This window comes from Symphalangus syndactylus, chromosome 5 (assembly GCF_028878055.3).
Source record: "Symphalangus syndactylus isolate Jambi chromosome 5, NHGRI_mSymSyn1-v2.1_pri, whole genome shotgun sequence".
Taxonomy (NCBI): domain Eukaryota; kingdom Metazoa; phylum Chordata; class Mammalia; order Primates; family Hylobatidae; genus Symphalangus; species Symphalangus syndactylus.
The window spans coordinates 18,499,651-18,517,675 of record NC_072427.2 but is presented as its reverse complement, the minus strand read 5'-3'; the positions used below and the strand labels follow the sequence as shown (position 1 = coordinate 18,517,675).

Genomic DNA, 18,025 nt, shown 5'->3' with positions numbered 1-18,025 from the left:
CTGGGCCATGGCAGACCATCCCCGTAAATGAGGAGACATAATAGGAACGGAGGGGCATGGCTGGAAGCCTTGGGGTAGTGTTTTGTTGGTTTGGGGATTCCTTCAAGAATAAACTACAGGAATCTTTTTTCCCCCCATCAGAGTCCTTGGTATCCCCAGTGTCGCAGATGATCTGCCTAGTAAGGATTTGTGGGAGGAAGCCTTTACAGACTATTATTGTCTCCTCCCCGCAGGACAGACCTGCTGGCAACTGCTCCTCCCAAGCCACAGGCTGCAATGTGGCTGCTACGCACTGCAGGGCTATGCCCCAGTCTTTACAGGGAGGGGATTAAAATTGGTTCCCTTCTTCACACTTTCTGTCTCTGGTTCTCAGCCTCTGAGGAATGGTATTTGTTGACCTTGGAGGGCAAGGCTAAAGAGTCTCCCACTGCAAGAAAATAGAAAGTCAGGCCCTCTCTCGGGACGCCACCTGTTCCTGCTACCTAATCATTCCCAGGTGACTAGGGATGACACACAGGTTCTGCAAGGTAAGTGTCCTGGCATGGCCTGCTCACGATGGCAGCTGTACAATGTCAAGCCCACATCTCTGAACACGCCGGGATTGGGAATGCCTGGGAAGCCACAGGTGCTTGCTTCAAGACCCGGATCCTCCAAGAGCCTGTGCACCTCACAGAACAACAACAACAATGAAATCTTGGGTCTCAGATTTCTCACCTGTAAAATGGGTATGGGGAGAATAGTACGAGTTTAACTTACCTATTACCTGAGTATGGAAGTTTGTAAACCTTTAAGTCCTCCAAAATGTAGGCTGTGTTTTGGCATTTTCATTATTATTGATATCATTTTACAAAAAGGAGAAACGAGGGCCAAGTCAGGCATCCCCCACCTGGTGACTGAGCTGGGCATGGGACTCAGAGCATCAGGACACGGCAGGGTTGCCAAGTTACTTGGGGAAGAGCCCCGTTTGGCCCCAGACTCCACCCCAATCCCACCTTCCCTCTGCATTGTAATAGGAGAACTTGAGAATGTGCCAAAATCACCTAGATGGCTTGTTACAGCAGATTGCTGGGCTCCTCCACCAGGGATTCCAATCTAGTAGGTCCAGGTTCAGGCCTGAGAAGATGCATTTCTAAGTTCCCAGGTGCTGCTGGTGCAGGAACCACACTTTGAGAATCACTGGAACGCGGCTTCTTTGGTGGGGTGGGAAATTAGCCAGCTGAAGAAGTTTACCTTTACAACTTGGCCTAAACAAGTACCATGCTCACACACAGTTTAGCCATACCTCACTTCCAGAAGCCCAGGAGAAGGTGAGATGTCCTGGGCTTAGCTCCAAGGTCCTCCTTCCCTCCCTAGCTGTGTGGCCTAGATTGAGTCAAGTCCCTTCTCAGAGGCCCAACTACTATCCATGCAATGCAGATCATGCCTCTCTGGCCTTCTTATTTTCTAGAAACATCTCTACAAAGGCAAAACAATATTATAGATTTTTCTGGGTCCCTAAGTCCAACTCTGGGCTGGGAGACCTCACCAGCTCCACTCAGAACACTCACTCCCAGCTATCATTAGTGCAAAATGGGAATGGAGGAGCTTTAAAGAGAACCAGACTCTGTTTTTCAGCTGCTGTGCCTCGGCCACATCTTGGAACCCATCCTTCTCCTCTCCCTCCCTCAGCAGCAAGAATCACAACCCCTGAGAGATTCAGACAAGCCAAGTGGGAGCGGCATCCAGGGAGTGGTTTCTCAGCCCTCCCTCAACATCCCAGGAGGGCCTGGCAGCAGCTGCAAACCCTTGGCTGCAGGAGTGGGGAAGCTGTGACAGCTGTGAGCCTTGAAGGTCGCAGAGGGCAAGTGACCATATTACTGGAAGCTCATCTGCTCTCTGCGAGCACATGAAAAAGCCCAAGCAGAAGCCTCTGGGGGCAAAAGTGTCTTCCCCAAATGTGCAAATGGGCCTTTTTCCGGGATGTGGAAATACTTAGGTGCTCAGAAGAAAATAGCCTTGGCTCATTCTTCTTGTCTTCAGGGTGAAAGAATTCTGAAACCAACACCTGTCCTTAGCCCTGGGTAGGGTGGTGTGTGCTGGGAAGGAGCTGAAGGAGGAATGGAAGATAAGCACAGATTTTATTCGACCACAAATTCTCCCCCAGGAGAGGACTGGTTCCTCGTCATGAGGATAAGAAGCTCCACAAGGTAACCAGGGAGCTTTGGCAGAGACTGGCTGGATTTGGGCCAAACACATAAGGCAAATCACTTCCATGTGGACAACCCCATGCATCAACAAGACTGGAGACTCCAGAATACCATATGAGCAGCTTCTTTCACTGAACTTACCGAGGAAACAGTAGGGCAAAGGGAATTAACTTGCACCCTATGTATTCAACACCTACTGTGTGTTCAACACTTGATTCTCATCATAACCCTGAGAGACTGAGAGATAAGTGTTATCACACCCCTTTCACAGATGAGAAAACAGAGGCAGGGGGTAACTTGACAAATTCACAGAGGTAAAATGCGGCCAAAGAAGGACTCTTGTTTATGACTCCCAAACCCATGTTCTTTCCTTTACCTTAGGCTGCCTTCGCTCTGTCTTCCCAGCTTTATGGCCACTAAAATGATCCAGTCCACAGATGCTTAACCCTCCATCTTCCACTACTCAACTTTCCCTCACTCTGCTCATCCTGGAATTCTATGACAGCATCTTCCCAAGGGCAAGGGCAGGAGCCCCCGCTGGAAGCCTTACAGAACAGACAAAGCCCTGGGGAGAAGAGTATATCTGGGGACAGAGTGCGGGAGGAACGGCCTCTGCTCAGGCCCTGGGGAATGACTGGAGTGAGCCATTTCACTTCTGACGTCTACGTGTCTATTTGGGTCTCTGCTTCTGCATGCTTTTAGCTCACACAGTGCTGTTCAGAGCTGCCTCTGGTGAAGCTATCTGACCCACACGCCAAAAAGTGATGGATTTTCCTAAGAGGAGAGGGCATCAATCTCCTTTTACTGCCTGGCTGGCTGGCCCAGCAGAGTCTGGGTCACAAGGCTCAGACATGGAGACACTGGAAGGGGAGGCAGGGAGGGGGATGAACACCCCAGGCCGTGGGAAGACCTCCCAATCTCCAACAAAAAAGGGGCTGCTGGAGAAAGCAGGGGGCTGCTATGTAATGGGAAGGGTTCTTTGGGAAATTAAAAGAGTTCCTGGGACCTTCTGGCCTGGCTTTTCCCTAATTCCTTTTTGTGAGACAGCCACCAAATGGGTTCCACCAGAGGAAGCCACCTGTAGATCTTCTTTTTCCCACGGGACAACCGGTTCATCTGACACAAGAACAGAATCAAGATTTCTGTGTTTTAGTGGCTGCTCCAAGAATTCTTTCTCTGTAGTGGGGACCAAGATAACTATTCCATATGTGTGGGATTCACTTCTGGGAGGTCTTCCAGGCCTGCAGCAAGCGTGACCTAGAGCAGAATCTCTAATCCATTGAGGTCACTGGTCACCTCTGGACAGAAAACCTCAGAGCCCTGAGAGGTCAGTGGGCAGGCAGGGGTTATCCCTCATCCTACCTCTGTTCGCCTTGGCTGCCCTGTGGGGCGGGAGGGGAGGTATACACAGAGCTGCTGGATACACTGACATTGCTGGACACAGAGGTGACCACTGTCAGCTTCACCTCCCTGTTCTGGGAGAATGAGGGCAGGGAGGTGGCAGGCATAAACTGCTCAGCCCTGCTGACCAGGGAGGAAGAGAGAACAAAAAATCTGCCCCAAATGGCACTGCTGAAAGAGTGAAGACTGGAAAACAAACAAACAAACAATAAAAACAGATCTCTATTGAAATCCTGACCCTCTTACTTACTAATTGAAACCTATCCTCTCCACGCCTCTAGTTCCTTATCTGTAGAATGGGAACATGGCAGAACATGGGACTTGGCAGAACTGTTGAGAGGATGATTTAAAATTTTTAGATAATAAAGATGATATAAAATATCCAAAATATATTAGACATTTAACAGATGTTTTTCTTTCCTTTCCAATTTTCATTTCAACTAAGAGCTCAACACCCATCTTGCAAATAAAATTGTGGCTTGGAAAGAAATGTGGAGAAGGATGATGATTTTCTCCTAAAATAAAATAGCACAAGCTTGCCCAGGAGTAAGCTGGCCCTGGCTCAGAGGTCACCAGCTCTGTCTACGGCTGCCACCACCATGCCTGACCTCCTCCTCCTTCAGAGGCCAAAACAGTTTGCGGGAGGAGGTTGGTCAGACAGTGGAATAAAGACATCAAAAGGCAGAGACAGCCACCTACTCAAGATTGGTATTGATCAGTAGAGAGGAACCTGATTTCCCAGGGTCAGTGGTTATAAATAACAGTTATCCTGCTGTATGCCAAGCAGCAAATTTGGTCCCCAAAGGTGAGTGTGTGCGCTCAGTCACACTCAGATTGCCTTAACAGAAACTTGTTTGCCACCTCAGTGCTTTGGCTAATTATTATCTTGGGGACCATGTGTGTGGACAGGACTGAGACAGTCCTTCTCTGAAGGTGTTGACTTAAGAGCCTCAGAAGCAGTCCCCTGCCACCGCCAGCAGCCCTGAGGGCTGGCCCCTGGTGGGAGCTCCTAACCATCCTGCCCTCCCCTCTTCCCTGGCTCATGTTGATACTCAGTTCCTAACTAGTTCCTGTCCTCATCACTGAGACCTCCCAGATCTTTCCCTTGTGGATTCCATCTCGCTCTGCACTGCCCCTTTAGCTTATTGCTATCCCTTTGTGCCCTTATTAATAATAAAAATAACTGCCATCAATTGAGCACTTATCCTGAGCCAGATACCAGGCTGAGCATATGATATCTTTACAGCTCTGTCTTTTGTGGTTTTGTTTTTTTGTTTTTTTGTTTTTGAGATGGAGTCTCACTCTATCGCCCAGGCTGGAGTGCAGTGGCGCAATCTGGGCTCACTGCAACCTCTGCCTCCCAAGTTCAAGCAATTCTGCCTCAGCCTCCTGAGTAGCTGGGATTTCAGGTGCATGCCACCACACCTGGTGAATTTTTGTACATTTAGTAGAGATGGCATTTCACCATGTTGGCCAGGCTGGTCTCAAACTCCTGACCTCAGGTGATTCACCCGCCTCAGCCTCCCAAAGTGCTAGGATTACAGGCGTGAGCCACCTTGCCTGGCCCTACAACTTTCTTAAACACAATATGTTGCTGTCCCCGTGCTACAGATGAGGGGGCTGAAGCTCAAGGTGGTTAAGTAACTTGCCCAAGATCCCCTAGCTGTTAGAGGTGTCCTGTGGGACTCGAAAGGCTGGGCTGAGCAGACTGTGCCACCTTGACATCCTTTAATCATGACAGCCCCCTTCAACCCCTGCAACCCCTACTTCAGAGAGAGGCTCTGCTTTCTGCACTGGCATCTGTACTTGGTAGAAACCAATAACATCTGTAAAGAGACAGTGTGTCACTTCATCCTGGAACCTATTCTTGCTACCCTTGATTGCCACCACCTAAGCTCAATGTGAGCCACCAAGATGACATTTGAAGATAAAGCCAGCACCAGAATGCAGAAATCCAAGACCTTGCTGCCCCACCTGGAAACAGAGTTTCCAGGACCTCAGGCTCACCCATTACAAGGTGAGTCCTGAGTGTGACTACACGCAGGAGGGAGGAGGGAGATTCTTGGCAGGAGAAGAGGGAAGAGGAAACAGGGAGAGGAAGGGAGGATCTGTGAGAAGCGTGTGTTTTCTCTGCACTAACCAGACCCTAGGGTCTCTGGCTGCCAAAAAGGCTCAGAAGAAAACATTAATTCAATACCACATATTCAATTACACATGAAATGGAATGTCTTTAAATGGAAAAGAATAACATTCCTGGAGCCCCATCTCTGGGTGTTTGAAGTGGCAGGAGGGAGACAGAGGGCCAGCTTTGAAGCTTTGAGGGGGAAGGAGACCACCAAGAGGGCAGGGCCCTGCCTGAGCTCAAGATACAAATTTCTGCCAGCCCTCAAAGAACTGCCCTCACACTTTCTCCTGGTCTCCTGGCTGGGTCTCACCTCACGCCTTCTATGAATGGCAAGCAAGAGGAGCTAATTGCATAAGGTATTGCGTAAGAGCATAGCCAGGCAACCATGTGCCCTGGCCAGCTACAGGCCCTTTGTAGGGGTCTCCAGCCAACCCAGTCAGTTCTCCACCTGGACAGAAGAGTAGAGCATGGCTAAACTATTCAAACCACCACTCCTGCAGAGCCATCCCTGGGTGATTTATAGATTAGGAGAAAAAAGAGGATCTCCTGGTTTCCTGCAAAGGACCTTTCTAAGAGAAGACATTTTGAAGGCTGGAGATCTGAGAGAAAAACTCTGCAGAATTTTTTTAAAGGTCTAGAATTTAAAAATTATTAATCAAGGCCAGGTGCGGTGGCTCACGCCTGTAATCCCAGCACTTTCAGAGGCCGAGGCGGGTGGATCACTTGAGGTCAGGAGTCCAAGACCAGCCTGGCCAACACGGTGAAACCCCATCTCTGCTAAAAATACAAAAATTATCCACGCTCAGTGCCATGTGCTTATAATCCCAGCTACTTGGGAGGCTGAAGCAGGAGAGTCGCTTGAACCTGGGAGGTGGAGGTTGCCGTGAGCTGAGATTGCGCCTCTGCACTCCAGCCTGGGCGACAGAGCAAGACTCCATCTCAAAAATAAATAAATAAAATAAAAAATAAAAATGATTAGTCAAATGGGGTAACAATGACTAGGGAATGGATTCCAGGTTGAATGACCACCAGCCCTGATTGTTGCTGTTGCTGCCCTGGGGCCAGGTTGGCTCAGGATTTTTTACCTAAGAATAAGAACCTGGATCTTTCTGCTGGCCAGTCCATGCCTCATCCCTAGGCCTTCTCTGGATTAGGTCTTCCCTCACACATTCTTTTCAGAGTTTGACATCTTTGCAAAAGGCTTTGAAGGGTGCTGGCAGTTGCACAAGTCAAAAGGCCAAAAGTCAAAAGGCATGTGTTGCTCAAGTTCATAGGCTGGGCCTAGCACAGGGCCTGAGACCAAGTAGGTACCCACTAACTATATGATGAATGGGCAAATAAATTAAAACTCCCCTTGAAGCACTGCTAGAAACTTTAGCAGGGAAAACACTGCAAAGAGGGAGGAAGAAGGGAATCTGGGGGAGTGGCAAAAAGAAAGGAAAGATGAGTGAGAATGGGAAAAGAGCCAGGAAGTTCCTAAGAACAGACTTATTTATGTCCTGGCTCTGAGAATGGCCCGAGGAACCAAGATCGTATTGAACCAGGAAAGTACAGAGACCCACATCCTAACCCTCAGTGTCTGGCTCCCCAGACTTCTAAACAAAGTGCCTCCGTGGTCAGCTCTGAAGAAGCTCAGCGAACAGCAGGTCCCACTCTGGGGCACGTGTGCACCCTTCGGCTAGAGGCAGCGGTCTAGGACACCGAGACAGTGTGTTCCCACCAAGATGAACATATAAATAAGACACCCTGCTGTTTCTGGAAGCAGTGAAGAGAGAGGATCAGCAGAGGACTGTCTGTTCTGGGGCAATTTCCAGCTCACGTTTCCTGACACAAGAAGTTCAGAAGCTGAGGCTGAAGTTCGGAAGTGTCCCTGCTCCCCAGTGCTACCCCACTGTGCTCCACCGCCATGAGCTCAGACACCAACCAACACCCAGGCTCCCAACATCAGCCTCCCTAACCACAGTACGCCTGCCCTTTCATACCCACTTCCTGGTCCTTTCCTGTGGCAAGAGTACCTCTGGCTCTCATTAAGCAGTGACTGCTCGAGCCAAGAATAAAGAGAAAAAGAACTCCCTAAGGAGAGCCATCTGGAATTGAGAAGTTAGGTGCGGAAAGATGAATCTCAGGCTCCGACTGAGAATCTGTCCCTCCAACAACTTGCTGGGCCCCCTCCTTCCTCTGCCTCTTCTGGTTTGACAGCGACAAACCCTCTTCAAAGTGCCCATATGAGGGTCACATCCCACCTCTCAATCTCCCCAGAGGCCCTTCCTTTCCAGCTACTACCCAGGAATGCTGCCTTGGCCTCTCATTCCTGGCATCTGACTCTGTCCCCCAAGCCCTCCCTGTGATGTCATGTTCTCACCAGAACACACAGAGCACAATGTGCTAAAGGCTGTCCCTTCCAGCGCCAGAACTCTGGGCCAAGACATAGGCTGCAGGGCACTGGAGCCAAGAGATGCAGCTCCACGCTGAAAGTCTTGAGGTCAGGAAGAGAAACACCTGTGAGGACCACAGGGTGAACCATAGAAGGGGAGACCAGAGGATCCCAGTCACCCATTCACAGGACACACCATTGGCCTTGACAACTACCCACAACCATGGGTCCAAGATAAAACTGAGCTGCTTCAGGCAGGAGAGGGAGAAAGAGCATTATTTGATCTGTATAAGAGAGGCAGCAGCACCCCCCAAAATACAACAGACACAAAGAAAAGAAGAAAGGACAGGAAGGGGACCTTGGGAACAAACACCAGGATCAGAGTAAGGGGACTGAGGAAGAACAAGGCTTTGGAATGAGGTAGAACTGGGTATAAATTCACTCTCAAGGACACAGCCTCAGAGGCCGCATTTGGCAATTTACTAAACCAGTCTCAAATGTTGTTTTCATGAGCGAAATTAAGAAAATATCCACCTCAGTGACTTGCCATGAGGATTCGGTGAAATTATGTGTACAGTCATACATTTGGAGCATGTCGAAGGAGCTAATGCCCATAGAAGTTTGGGAAGGAATACGCCAATTTCTTCCTCTCACCTGCTCTCTGCTCAAACCTGCAAGGATTCTCCCTGATTATTGTTACTGTTTTTATTAAAGTGCTTACTGCATGCAGTTCTGATATCTTTAAATGAAGAGATTAGGTGTTTAAAACAGTTGGGAGGCACATAGTAGGTGCTCAATAGGCCTTAACATAGAGTATCCATGTCTTCAGGGCAGTTTTTAGTCTGTTATTTGAGAATTCTGATAACCTGGCCCAAATCCCCAGGCTTCATCCTCACAAATGCATTAAATAGTTCCAACAGATGGACAGGCTGGCCATCCACTGTCCTCTGAGCAACCATGTGAGCTCGTGCTGTGCATCTGTGTCCTAGCTTTCCTCCATCTGGGGTACCCGTCCCTACTTACACTAGTAGAAATCAACCCAGTCCCCAACACGGGAAATAATCCTGTTATCCGTAAGATCATTTCCTGATCTTCTCTTTCTCTCCTCAGAATGTCTATTTCTTATGCAAAAATAGGTGTCCTGGGACCATCTCTGCTTATTTTGTTGCCACCTACATAAGCTCACCTCCTGGGCAACTCAGAGAAAACCAGTTCAAAACAACCTTGACTCGAGAGAGTAAGTGGTGTTGGCAAAGACCAGCATTCAATTTTTATGTGATAGAATTTAGTTATACTAAGGCATAAAATTCCAGTTCATTTGTGGACACGGGCCGAGCCCTTAGACTTCCTACATTCACCAGGTTCCAGAAGAAAAGCTTGCTGGCCTGAAGAAGTCTGCTTACCCTCATTCTTTCCCCCAGCAGTGAACTTACTGATGGAAAGGATTTTAGTTAATGCACAAAGAACCCTAGGAAATAAACAGGTCACCCAGTGAGGCCTTCCACAGAGACTTGGGAGGCCTTCCTGTGGAAAAGCCTAACTTTACTCTTGCTTAAAGCAGAAGGCTCAGACACCAGACAGAAGGTGATGCCCTGCTTCTGAAGGGAATGGAAGGCAGGCCCAGAGTCCATGGAAATGTAGAAACTAGTATCCCCATGTGGGGTCCTTAACCCTAAGGGTCTTTCTTCAAGAAAGACTTGGCCGGGTGTGGTGGTTCACACCTGTAATCTTAGCACTTTGGGAGGCTGAGGCAGGTAAATCACCTGAGGTCAGGAGTTTGAGACCAGCCTGGCCAATATAGTGAAAGCACGTTTCCACTAAAAATACAAAAATTAGCCAGGCGTGGTGGCACGCACCTGTAATCCTAGCTACTTGGGAAGCTGAGGTCGGAGAATCACTTGAACTTGGGAGGCGGAGGTTGCAGTGAGCCGAGATGGTGCCACTGCACTCCAGGCTGGGCAACAGAGCAAGATTCCATCTCAAAAGAAAGAAAAGAAAAGAAAGAAGGAAGGAGAAAGAAAGCAGAAAGAAAGAAAGAAGAAAGAAAGAAAGAAAGAAAGAAAGAAAGAAAGAAAGAAAGAAAGAAGAGAAAGAAAGAAAGAGAGAGAGAGAGAGGAAAGAAGAAGAAAGAAAGAAAGAAAGAAAGAAAGAAAGAAAGAAAGAAAGAAAGAAAGAAAGAAAGGAGGGAGGGAAGGAGGGAGGGAGGGAGGGAGGGAGGGAAGGAAGGAAGGAAGGAAGGAAGGAAGGAAGGAAGGAAGGAAGGAAGGAAGGAAGGAGAAAGAAGAAAGAAAGAAAGAAAGAAAGAAAGAAAGAAAGAAAGAAAGAAAGAAAGAAGAGAAAGAAAGAAAGAAAACAGTCCTCTTTCCTCTTCTTCCTAAAGTGCTTAAAATCCGGTCTAGTCGTGAGCTCCTAGGACACACACGTGCCCCCCATGAAAGGGCTCTTGCCCTTGCACAGCGGGGAGCTCCCTTGGGCAGCTCTGGTTGCCCCAGTGGGGCTTCCTGTCTTCCCTCAGGTGTGCAGAGGGGCGCTGGTGATCAGCCTCCCTGCGAACCCCCACCTCCTCTCCCTGCCCCGGGGACAGACAGCTCCCTGTCCCTCCCTAACTCAGCCCAGCTCCCACAGGCTTCCTTTGGAGCCCTTGGTGACACAAAGTTATCTTGGCTGCCGGCTCACCCTGTGCGCACTCCGTTATTCCCAGCACCATCTCCTTCCAGGTGACCTCTGCATTTGGACACCGTTTCCATCAGACTCTTTTGGAAGTCTCTGAAGCCCACCCTCCGCAGACTGAGGAGACTGTCCGGGAGTCCCGAGAGTCCACGCTGGGCCCTTTTCAAGGTATATGTTCCCATTCCCCACTCCCACTCTCGGAGCCAGGGCTTCTGCCAGGCACCGTTGCCTTTCCTGCCCTACCCCCGCCGCCCTCTCTAAGCCTCTCGCTCTGGCCCTCACCCTGTATCTGATGGGGAACAAGGTCGGAGGCCAGGGCCTGCGAGTCCCAGCCACGCCGGCCCTCCGCGTGGGCAGCCAGAGCTCAGCGCAACCAGCAGATTCGTTCCGCAAGGCCTCCGCGATCCCGGATCCATGCTTCCCGCTGTCGAAGCCCACTCACTCTGCCAGGTGTTTTCCCACCACATCCTCTGAGCTGACTTCCAAGAGTTTCCCCCACACCAGATGTTAAACGCACTGGCCGGTGGTTTTCTGGCTTGTCTCCTGAGCCTCTCCCACCCTATAATTCTATAGAAAACAACAAAAGAAAAAGAACTGGTGGAATTACGAGTGCCCCTATCTGACCCCTGGAATCCCTCCCCTGGCTTGGGGGTCTTGGATCAGGTCCATTTGTGTTCACCAAGCTCCGAGTTTGCTGCCTCTCGGGCCCTAGCTAAAGTCATCAGTCAACACTCACATGGATGGTGCTTTGGACCAAAGACGATTCTTTATCGTTTTCCTGGTACTGACAGAAACTGAGTCACATAGAGAAGTGTGAGGTTTCAATGATGTCAGTGTTATTTGTTCTTGCTAGTCTCTGGGAAGATCCCAGACACTGGAGGTCAAGTGGTTTCTGGGACTGACGGTCAGTGGAAAATAGAGAAGGGAGAAATCTTCACTGAATATCACTAGACCTGTGCAGCTAATGAATGGCCACCTCTTATTGATAGGCCTGGACCTCTTTGGATGGCCCAGAAGAACCAAGGTGAGGTCTCTGGGGCATCAGCCTCAGGAACCCACATCAAACACACTCAGGAGCCCCAAAAGGAGCCACCCTTCCATGCTCTGCAGAAGGACTCCAACTCCCCTTTCTTATCAGCCTCGGGGACGTTTCCTCTCTGCTTTTTCAGAAGAGATTGCTGCTTGATATGGTGATACCTACACATTGTCTGCATGCTGTGGCCTCCTTGGGAATAGACCACTCCACTTCCTCTGCTTTCCCTGGGAATGAGCTCTTCCTAGCCCCCTTGCCCACCTGCCCCTCCTTCGTGCGGGTTATTGACCTCCATTGCCAGCCTGTTCTTTGCTGCCTTCTGCAGCTGCTCTGCTCCTGCCAGACCTTTTCAGCGTGTGTGTGTGTGTGTGTGTGTGTGTGTGTGTGTGTGTGTGTGTGTGTGTGTGTGTGTATGCATGCTTTTTTTTCTCTGAAATAGATCTTTATTGTAGGCTCTGTGGGCAGATGTGAATGGCTCCTTGAGCCTCCACTGTGCAGGGTTCAGGCAGGGCCCACGGCCTGGGTTGCCATCCCTCTCCTGCCAGCTCTCTGAGAGGCCAGCCCTTGGGCTGTCTTTGTATAGTCCTACAAATTCCAACTTGGAATATATGTGAGATGAGATGTTTCCCACATCAGCTCTTTACCCTAGAAACTAGCCCTTTCCCTCTATGTCGCTTCTCTGAGTACTTACTCATTTTCCCATTTTCAGTACAAAAAGTATGGAGGCTGAATGACCAGACAGCTATACCTCCTGCCTCCTGCAAATGTGTTTTGTGTCAATTACACATGGATATTCTCCTGTATAACTTCCCCTTATCTGTGAGATTTTGGAGCAAACATATGTGAATCTCCAGTTACTCTAGGTCGTGACTTAGGCAGAATGAGTTAGGAAATCCAAGTTATAAAATCAGGAAGGAATTAAATATTTGGATCGAAGACCAGTCATAGGAAAAAAAATATTATCTGCAACAGAGCAAAACCACTTGATAAATGTTTCATTGAAGAGACTTCCCCCAGAAAAGTTTCTAGCCGGCCAGGGTTTGGGAAATGGAATTTGCTGTTCAGTGCCCATGGTTACTAATTTAACGTGTGTGAAATGCCATGTCATCTTTTCACCTGATGTGCTGTCTACACTGTTTTCATTTAGTGGATGCTAAAAATAAACAGATCAATAAATAAAGTCATCTATAAGTGCATCCATAAATTCCCTGACAGCCACAGTGTCTGTCTTTTTTAGTAAGTCCTTTCATTTCTCATCCACAAGTTGCACAATTCTTTGGCTATAGATTTCCCAGGAGTGTGGTAAGGAGGAGTGTGAACTATGAGATGGGGCACTCCCAGCTCTGCTACTAACTAGCTGTGTGACACCGGACATCTTACTCAACCTCTCTGACATGACATTGCATTTGGGAAGTGTGATCTACTGCTGACATTTGTAAGCAAATGAGTTAATATTCATCTCTAAACCCCTTAGCATAGTATCAGGCATGGAGTGCATGCTAAGACTAAGATTCATTTCTGCTCTGTTACCCGAGGCTGCTCAGTTTGAGCTGCCTTGTGCCCGTGGACACAGAGACAAGTATAAATTCAAAGGTCCTCCCTCCTTTAATGACACACCTACTCCACCTGCCCACCCGAAGCAGGAATTTGTCTGCAGAGGTTCTGCCTGCCACTTTGAGCTATGGAGAACTCTGATTGCCCCAGGCCATAGGTATTTAACTGGGGCCTTTGCTCAGCTTACAGAGGCTGTTTGTTATCCGCTGCACACTACAGAAGGTCAGGAGATTTGGGGACATGGCATGGCTCAGGGAACCTGGAGGGCAGCCGGCAACAAATGATAAACTCACAGCAGGTGGAAGGCACACACAGTGACCTTGCTGAGTGCCTTTCACATTGGCATAGAGAGCCCTACGAGTGGTTGAATGGGACTGCAGCAAGTGAGTAGCTCTGTGCCTGGGTCTTAACTGAGAAGACGATGAAGAGAGCTGGAAATGTTCACCTACACCCACGCCTGTGAGTGACCCTTGCTCCAAACTTGCCAACAGGCACAACCACTGGCCCCATTCCAGCCCCCTGCCTAGTGGTACTGGGCAGAAAAGAGGCCAGTTCAACAAAGGAGATCATTGTTGACAGTGATGGAAACTAAGGTACCAACCAGGGCTCTCCCACTTATTTGCTGAGGGGTCACATGTTGGTTCAATCCTTTTCATATTCAACAAATATGTGTTAAACTTTACAGTGTGTGTCAGGAACTGGGCTAGGGTCTCCAGCAGGGAATAAGAGACTCTTCTGGTCCTCCTGGAGCTCACTGGTCTAGAGAAGAGGATAGATGAGTCACCCAGGAAATTTGAATACATTGTAATAAGCCCCGTGGTGGGACAAGGAGAGAACCGTTGGGGTACCGGAAGGTGTGTATATCTAGATCTGGAGGGGTCAGGATAGACTACCTACTCTCCCTGGGCCTCCATTTCTTTGTGTATAAATGGGAGAATACATGGAAAAATGACTTGCAAGCAATAGTCAGATGGAAACTGTTTTTTCATCTTCCAACAATAGCAATAAAAATGTAAAAGTGCCCAAATAACATACTGCAAGTTACTCCAGGTATGTACAAAGTGTGCTGTTCTGGTTTTTGTTGTTGTTGTTTGAGACGGAGTCACTCTGTCACCCAGGCTGGAGTGCAATGGCACAATCTCGGCTCACCGAACATTTGCCTCCCGGGTTCAAGCGTTTCTCCTGCCTCAGCCTCCCGAGTAGCTGAGATTACAGGCACGTGCCACAACGCCCAGCTAATGTTTGTATTTTTAGTAGAGATGGGGTTATGCCATGTTGGCCAGGCTGGTCTCAAACTCCTGACCTCAGGTGATCCACCCTCCTCAGCCTCCCAAAGTGCTAGGAATACAGGCGTGAGGCACCACGCCCAGCCTTTTTTCTTTTTTTGAGATGGAGTCTTGCTCTGTTGCCCAAGGTGGAGTGCAGTGGTGCAATCTTGGCTCATGGCAACCCCCACCTCCTGGGTTGAAGCAATTCTCCCCGCTTCAGCCTCCTGAGTAGCTGGGACTACAGGTGCCCATAACGCCCGGCTAATTTTTGTATTTTTTAGTAGAGATGGGGTTTCGCCATGTTGGCCAAGCTGGTCTCGAACTCCTGACCTCAGGTGATCCACCCGCCTCAGCCTCCCAAAGTGCTGCGATTACAGGTGTGAGCCACGCTGCTCTGTTTTTTAGGGCAGGGGTGAGGTAGTCATTTAGGGAAATACTGTCCAGAAAAGCCCACCTCGTTCTGGTTATCATTTATCAATTCTCAGGACCGTGACTAAGACATCTCTGCACTGGGGGCGGAGCAGTGGGTTGTATTGCCTCCTCATCCAATCCTCTTAGCTCCAGCCAACCCCACTCAACATGACCCATGGAGCCAGACTGTCTGGGATCAAATCCAGCCTACACCAATCATTTCACTCTGAGATCTTAAAAAAGTTACCTAACATTTCTGGTCCTCAGTTTCCTTAGCTGTAAAATGATATAATAATACTAGAGCCTGCCTCATAGGATTGTTTTGTGTACAAATGTGTTAGCATGTGTAAAACACTTAGAAAAAATACCTATTAGGTCTCAGCTATCATCACCATGGCAATTGTCTTCACATAATTATCACCAAGAAGTTCATTATTATGACGCCTACAGTACCATAGTGGGAGCATCTACACACTACATCCCTGTGGGACATTGTGTGGCTTCATTAAGAGATTGGGCTGGACTCCAACCCAGGTTCCACTGCCCCGGCTGTGTAACCTCTTTGAGCCTCAATCTCCTCATCTGCAAAATGGACTCATTTTCCATCTGACTGTTGCTTGCAAGTCATTTTTCCATATATTCTCCCATTTATACACAAAGAAATGGAGGCCCAGGGAGAGTAGGTAGTCTATCCTGACCCCTCCAGATCTAGATATACACACCTTCCGGTACCCCAACGGTCCTCTCCTTGTCCCACCACGAGGCTTATTACAGTGTATTCAAATTTCCTGGGTGACTCATCTATCCTCTTCTCTAGACCAGTGAGCTCCAGGAGGACCAGAAGAGTCTCTTATTCCCTGCTGGAGACCCTAGCCCAGTTCCTGACACACACTGTAAAGTTTAACACATATTTGTTGAATATGAAAAGGATTGAACCAACATGTGACCCCTCAGCAAATAAGTGGGAGAGCCCTGGTTGGTACCTTAGTTTCCATCACTGTCAACAATGATCTCCTTTGTTGAACTGGCCTCTTTTCTGCCCAGTACCACTAGGCAGGGGGCTGGAATAGCACAGTGTTGTGGTAGGATTGCCTAAGATCCTATATGGAAATCAGTCGGCACAGTGCATGGGGAAAACCAAGGAGCTCTTGGAAAATAGAGTGGCTATACTATAATTAGGTTAACACAAAGGAAACAAATGTTGTGCACTGTGAATCCAACTGTAGTCACTTCTGTAAGGTGGGGTGACAGACTTCACAGAAGTGAGAAATAAGTCCTTTTTACTGCTGCCTCTGCCTCTGAGAGACTGTGAAAGAGGACCAAATCATTTTAAGCTTCTACCAGTTCTTTGTGCTGCTGGAAGTTACACCTGAAGTCGATGGCCCATTGTTTAGCAGAGCATATTAATTAGTCTGTGTAAATTCAAAAGTAGGCTCAACCTGGGAAAGCAAAGAACTAAATTGCTCTGGATGTTAGAGTGTAGTGGCTGAATTGCCCTGAGGAGCAATGAGTGAAGGGAACTCAGGTGACTCAGGAGAGAACAAAAGGGAGCCTATAAGCTTGGGGGTGGCCTGCTGGGGGGGGTGGCTGGAGGTCTTTTAGAGCAGAAATGTCTAACATGTGTTACATGGGAGTTTGTGTTGATTCATCATAAACTTCCCACGTAACGCTAAAATTACAGCAAAAGGCGCTCCACACACAATTCCACAAATTAGTGATTTCAGGGGCATAAAATACTGCATAAAAGGCGTGTTTCACATACAGGATGAAGATTCAGAAGAGCTGTGGCATATATAGGATGCTCAGTCTGTCTGTATTGACCCATTTCAATAAAAGGGAGAACTCTGATGATTTCAGGAGAAGAGTAAGATAACTTCAGCCCACCTCAACTCTGAGCATCCTTAGGATGGAATGTCTATTCGGGGTGGAGCTCCAGCGATTTCATCTGAAGGATGCTCAGATATCATCTGGCTTGTGAAATCAGCATTGTTGTCCAAACCCCTACTTGGCATCTCTGCTTGCGTGTCTAGTGGTCTTTCACGTGTAACACAGCCGAAAACAACTCTTGCTTCTTCTCCTTGAATCTGACCTTCCCCAGGGCACCCCTATGTGGTAAGCAGCATTCCCATTCACTCAACGGCTCAAGCCCCTAACCCAGGAGTTTTCCTTGATGACTGTTTTCTGCAGTGCTCCCAAGCCCATCAATAAATTGTGTCGACTCTATACCCAAGCAATTCCAAATCTGTCCACATCTGCAATAGACCCTCTGCCCCTTATACTGCTGGCACCATCCTAGCTCAAGCCATGAAGCTCTCTCACCTGTAAGGGGTCTCCTAAACTGAGCTTCCATTCTTCTCCCACCCCTCTCTTCCATCCCTCACCCCAACTCTGGGACATGGTCGGCTAACCCAAGTCACCTTTAAAAAACTGTAAAGTAGGAATCTTGATGTTCCTCCCCTGCTTCAAACCCGAGTTTAGAGTAAGAGCCCAATGCACTCTATCATTGCTTATGGAAATTGATTCTGCCTAGCCCTCTGAGCACATCTTCACTGCCCCCCCGCACCCTCCGCACCCCGCCCCCGACGCATTCCCTCTCCACTCTACCCAATGCCCTTCCTTCTCAAATACATTCCAAGCTCAGGGCCACCTTAGAGCCATGACAGCAGCCACTACCTGTCTGTGAACGCTTGCTCTCCAACCACTCAATGGAAAGGAGTCACTTCCAGCCCAGCACACTGTTTCAATTCTCATGCTTCTCACTGCCACCATCGGATAATTATCTTCCTGACTTATTTGTTTATCATCTGGTCCCCTAGTGGGCAGACCTCTGGCTCCTTGTGTCTACATCAGTGCTGTACACGGCACCTCCGCCACCACCTGGTGGACAGTGGTGCTCAACAAGTATTCGTTAAATAGATGAGCGGCTGCCTTTCTGGGTTTTATTATCATTACTCCACAGGCTCCTGTGACTCTCTGGAAACATCAAGTGAGAGCTGGAGATCC

General features: G+C 48.6%; 1 protein-coding gene across 6 annotated transcripts in view; it reads right to left on the bottom strand.

The window, feature by feature from the left end:
• NTRK3 (neurotrophic receptor tyrosine kinase 3) overlaps positions 1–18,025 on the bottom strand; it is a 561,369-nt gene that overhangs the window by 68,537 nt on the left and 474,807 nt on the right. The gene's annotated exons all lie outside the window — the stretch shown is intronic.